This window comes from Lemur catta, chromosome 7 (genome assembly GCF_020740605.2).
Source record: "Lemur catta isolate mLemCat1 chromosome 7, mLemCat1.pri, whole genome shotgun sequence".
Classification (NCBI taxonomy): Eukaryota; Metazoa; Chordata; class Mammalia; order Primates; family Lemuridae; genus Lemur; species Lemur catta.
The window spans coordinates 84736031-84742061 of NC_059134.1; positions in this window are offsets into that span (position 1 = coordinate 84736031).

Genomic DNA, 6031 nt, shown 5'->3' on the forward strand with positions numbered 1-6031 from the left:
TCTTGGCCAAAAAGGGAAACCAGCAACTTGAAGTAAGAGTTCAATTTTGGGTAATAAGAAGTAAAGGGGAAAATCATAATAGGTTCTGAAATTTAGGAAAATAGAGGAAAGAAGTCTTTTTCAGAGTATGTCTATAAAAGGCACACATTGATTGCTGATATGACATTGATGAATGTTGATGGAAATGAGTTAATTCATTCTATTGTGTGATAAGATCACTAGAGATGTCATACAATTAAATTAACTGCAATAATTGCTAAAAACAAGGGGACTTAAAGGGCAGAATTATACATGACATCCTGTAAATGGCTTTGAAAGTGCCTTTGGAAAGTGTTACTTAGGTGCAAAGCCCTTAGAGGTTTGAATTTAAAGCATAATCAACACATTTTTAGGCTATAGGAGACAAAGGTTATGAGGATCCTTGTATCTGTGAACAATTACTAGAACAAAGTGGAAAGAGAAGAAATGTGAAGGTTTATCAGTTTGTTTAAGTTCATTCTTAAAAATTATAGAGGGAGATGGGGAAATAGTTGCTTTTTTGATAATAGCATAATATTCTAACATTGTGTTAATCACTTCTATGAATATTGTTAAAATATGTATGCTTTTTACTAAAATATCAGAGAATATGCCTGCCTAAAATTTACATAAGGATTAAAAACAGATAAATCAAGCTAAAAATGTACCTCTGTATATAATCTTGAACAATTTTAAAATGCATGAATCAAATGCATAGATGTGCATTTGTTGAGAAATTTGTTCATCCAGGTTGGCAAATGCCAAAGAATTTAGAGCCAAAGGCCTAAGACAAATTCCCAGCTCTACTTCTCACAAGTCTTGAGCAAGTTAACATTTCTGAACCATGTTTCCATGGTAACATGAGGATTTATTCAAAAAGCAAAATTTTTTAATTTTCTACAATGAGTGGGGACAGGGCTATGGAAATAGACAGGACATGGCCCTGGCTCACGAGAAGCTTATGTATTCTGTGGTGGGTGGTGATAATGTTGACATCAGGATTGTAGGGAAGATGACTAAGAGTGAAAGTGCTTGCTTAACTATAAGATTTTATGCAATTATTATTAAATACAGTTAATGTATAAAGTGAATCATAGTTTGCTAATGGGAAGACTCAAAAATTAAAGACTTCCAGTAAAAAGATATCAGATAAGCTTTATTGGCTCAACAAGATTTTATAATCCTATTCTTCCTGATTCCTTCCTTTTAGATGTAATATATTACTCATTTGTTTGTTTATAAACCATCCCTCCAATTCTATCACAAACAGGGATTTAAGACTTTCCCAGTCCTACTCCATTAACTAAAATGATCAGTTTTGTCCCATAACAAAAAGTTAACATGACATTCATTCTTCTGAGGCTCCAATTCTGTTACAATGAAATTGGAAAGAGATGAAGTAGACATTCTCTTTTACTCCACATTCCCATCTGGTTTAATACTGCTGAAGGGTCATTCATTCTACATTTATTGACATCTACTTACTAACCCAAAGTTTATAGCAATATCACTTGAGGAGTAGATTTCCCACCTAGTCTTGGGCAGAAATATTCAGTGCCCCAAGGATGCCTACGCCCATTCCTGTGTACCCTTCTTGGGGTGTCTTTTTCAGCAGCCTCCAACCCTTTTGGCACCAGGGACCAGTTTCATGGAGGACCATTTTTCCACTGATGGGTGGGGGGAGGTGGAGCTCAGGCAGTGATGTGAGCAATGGGGAGGGGAGCTGCTGTAAATACAGATGAAGCTTTGCTGGCTCGCCCACCACCCACTGCTCACCTCCTGCTGTGCTCCCCCCACTCCTAAATTTTATGAAAGACAATTCTTCCATGGTCCAGGTGGGGGAGCCAGAGATCTGTGGCTCAGTCCCTAACAGGCTGTGGACCCAGGGTTGGGGACCACAGCTTTAGATCATTTATATCAAACAGGATAAGTTACAGATGGTCATCAGGGCTTTGCCTGGGAGCATTTGACACCAACACAACTGACTGCTTCGAGAGTGTATTCTTTATACTAATACATGTATTTCTTTGGTCTAGGGTATTTTGCCTTTCGCCCATTTTTAAAAAATAATGCAAGCCTAAATGAGCATAAGATCACATATACACAATCTTTTTATATTGAGAGCATGGGAAAGAAATGTTTATTAATAGAAAATTTTAACCAGGCATGAAGATAACAGATCCTAATTAGCTAGCTAGTAAGTTCTAATCATAGTGTATTGAATCATTTTAAAATTAACCTAAAGGGATTATACACCAGGGCAATAGTCCCTTTACTTATATTAAAAGTAACAGATATAATTAAACCTGAAAGCAACAATGAGCATTTGTGAAACTGTAAAAAGAAAATCACAGCCTCAGGCAAGTGTGAAGAGCTGGCCCCACAGGTCATTCATTGAGGAAGTTTCTTGCTCACCTCCCATAAGCAAAGACATACAAATTGTACCTATGTCTGGTACCTAAAACTAAAGCCAATCCAATTCCACACTAATAATGAATTACAAGTTTATCTTACAGGTAACAAAACTGGAGAGGAGTCAGAATCAGGCATTCTTCCACCTACCCAGGGACATCTCCATTATTGATGCTTCCTTCACTCCCTTATTTTATGTAAAATGTAGATTTCTTGGGCCTCACAAGAATGTATCCACTACCTTATCAGGGCCCTATCCCCCTATCCCATGCACCCCTATCCCATGCACCGCCTTTTTCCTTCTCTGTGTAAGCCTTTAAAATGTTGAAACTTCCATCCTCTCCTTCAGAGTACAATAGCCACAGCTTGTCTGGGGTTTGTATTTTTTCCCAGGTGTATCCTCAAACTCTGGGCTTAATAAACCTCCACTGATTGAGATTTTTGCCTCAGTCATTCATTTGGGTTGACAAAACCAATGGAAAAATGTGTGAGTGATTTTAAAACACACTGTTCAAGTGGTAGATAAATGGTTCGCCAACACCATTAAGAACATCCTCAAGAAAGAAAACAAAAAATGATTACTTGAGGACCATGGATAAACATTAGTGACTGAATGAAAGAACCTAGGTTAAATTCACAAATCACTTATGCAGCACTGTACTTTAGGGTGATTTTAAAGGATTTTTTACAGTAATTTTGAGTATTGGAAATTTTCACTTTACTCAACTTTCAAACCTAAGACACAGCTCTACTGTATATCAAAAGAAATAATTTCTTGGCTTCATTTGCAAATTTGTGGTCCTTATTGCAATAATGCATAATATGAAGTAGGGAAAGTAAAAGATACTTACTAAAAGTATAAATAAAATAATGGAAGAGAGTACTATGTTCACATTTTAAAAAGATAAAAATTATATAGTTGAATGATAAATGAAAACCCAATGCATCTTCAATAAGTGGTCCCCAAAGAAATTTGGGGGAATATTAGGTCTATAGGGCCAAGATGCTTCTTTGTGAACATATTAAAAATCCTGTTAGAGCCCTAAGTCCCTAATACCTGTATCAGAAGCCCAATACACTTTAAGAGCATATTTGTGTTTATAACTTAAAGCCACAAAAGAATACTTATTTCAGTGATTATCATTTAAAACTTGATGATTCAGTGCTTATAAATGATAGATTTATCAATGAAATGGAAACCAAACTCTCTGTCTCTTGTAGTCCTGTTTTAAAGAACCTTGGTGGGAGAATTCTAATTGCCTCTTGAGAAATGTTATCAATATTATTAGTCCTATATCTTGACTATAATTGTTGATGAGACATGGCAAAGTTTTCCTTCTCAAAAGGGAAGTATTTGAACAAATTGAAATATAAAATAAAATACTCCTTAATATAATATTATGACTTTACCATAATTCAGAACTGTTTTTTAGAACATCCTCTGGGGAACTATATTATTTTGAAGTACCTCACAAAAGACTTGGGTAGAATCAAAGGGCTCTAGAATCATTGGAGAAACAAAGGACAGTCTCTTGACTAAAATATGTTAATCCCTTATCCAATCTGAGAGTCAATGCCATGTCCTGTACTAAATGGAATAAAAAATGTGTTTGATCTAGACTCCTTACCAGTTTAATCCTGCATTCGTAACCAATCTTTCCCTTTTATTTAAAGAAGTAGGAATAATTGAGAGAACAATCACAAGGTCATGTGAAGAATGCCTGTTGCCCTCTCCCAGGTTCACTCAACACCTGTGTACCAGGCAAGGAGAATTAGCCCTCCCAGCCTGCATTTATGTTCACCTTTGGACCTTAGCTCTTAGCAGTCTCACTCTGTCGCCCTGGCTAGAGGGCAGTGGTGTCATTACAGCTCTCTCACTGCAACCTCAAACTTTTCCTGGGCTTAAGCGATTCTCCTCCCTTAGCCTCCCAAGTAGCAGGGACCACAGGTGCCTGCCACTGCGCCCAGTTGATTTTTCTATTTTTTGTAAAGACAGGGTCTTGCTTTTGCTCAGGCTGGTCTGGAACTCCTGGCCTCAAGCCATCCTCCTGCCTCGGCCTCCCAGAGTGCTAGGATTACAGGCGTGAGCCACCGCGCCCATCCTGGAAGGATCATATTCATAAAAAAAGGAAGAACATTAATTAGGGGATACAAACTTCTGCCAGCTGTTCCCTCACCTCTAAGCAGGTTTTGTAAATCTTTTCTGCATTCCCAATGAGGAAGAAACATAAAATTGGAGATGTGCTGCTGCAGCATAAATGACTTACTGGAATGACAATTACCTTGAGGACAGCTAGGTGAAGGATTTTTAGGAAAGGAAGTTTATATTGTGAGGGGATACCTAGTATATGACAGGTACTGCGTTAAGGTTACATACTTTCTTGTATTTAAATTCTACATATTTATTATTCCTATCTGAGCTTCAATTTCCCCATCTAACAAAATGAGGATAATACCTACTCAAAGACTATTATGAGGATTAAATGGGACTTATAGAAAGGGAGGTAACTTTTATTGAACATATACCAGGGATCAAGCACTGTGGTTTGTTCTTTCACATACTTTATCTCGTTCATTTGATTCTCTGTAAAAATAAGGAAAATGAGGTTAAGGAGACGTGACTAAAGCTAGTTTTCCTGTGGGAGAAGAGGAATTGGACATCGAGAATATATCAACACTTCTGAGAAACTCTTAAGACAAATGCAGAGAAAAGAGGCAGTGTCTGGGAAGAAAGTGGGTTTGAGACTTTTAAAGATGGGAGAGATAGGAGCACATTTATCTCTAAAGGTGCTGGAGTTAGCTGAAGGTTAAAGGCAAGGTTTGTATTTTAAGATGTAGTATCTATTACAGCATGTTTTTATAACAACAGAAAAGACCCAGTTAAGAGGGTAAAAATTTGACAGTACAAGTGGGATCAATGTGGGGATCTCTGTATAAGCAAAGCCCTTGGGTAGAGGACAATGGATCCAAGGGGTAAGTGGAAGACCTGAGAGCCAACCCTGTAGAAGGCAAAGTGGCAAATGTGGCTGTGGGTAGGAAGGCTGGTGAAAACGTGAGGTGGGACAATTAGTAAATTCTCTTCATAATGAATCTATTTTATGTCTTAATGTGTGAGGCAAAGTTATCATCTGAAAGTTGGTGGGAAAAGAACGTTGGAGATTTGATGAAAGAGAAGGAAGGGTGGGGAGAAATAGTCATGAGGTTGGGAAAGTGACTTCCTAGGGAATTACACCAACCTTGTTTGGCAGTATTGAGTGCCTCCCTGATATCTGTGGTCATAAATTTGAAGTGAGAGCAGTCAGTCAACATGCTGTGTACTTCTGCCGCAGCAGGACTTGTAGCTGTGCACAGGTGCCGAGTAAATGGCTTAACGAGGACTAAGGTCGTTGCCAGGTATGTATGACTGAAGGAGCAGGACACAGGGGGTTAGGACGTTTGTAATGAAGTGGGTGCAAATATTGGGCCATGCAATCTATGCTTTACTTGCACGAAGCAAGAAAACGAAAGGAGTAACAGATAATGAAAAATGGTGAGATCAAGGGATTGGAAGTCTGGATGAGGTTAAAGAATTGTTGCAGTGAAAGATCTGGGGAAAATGAGC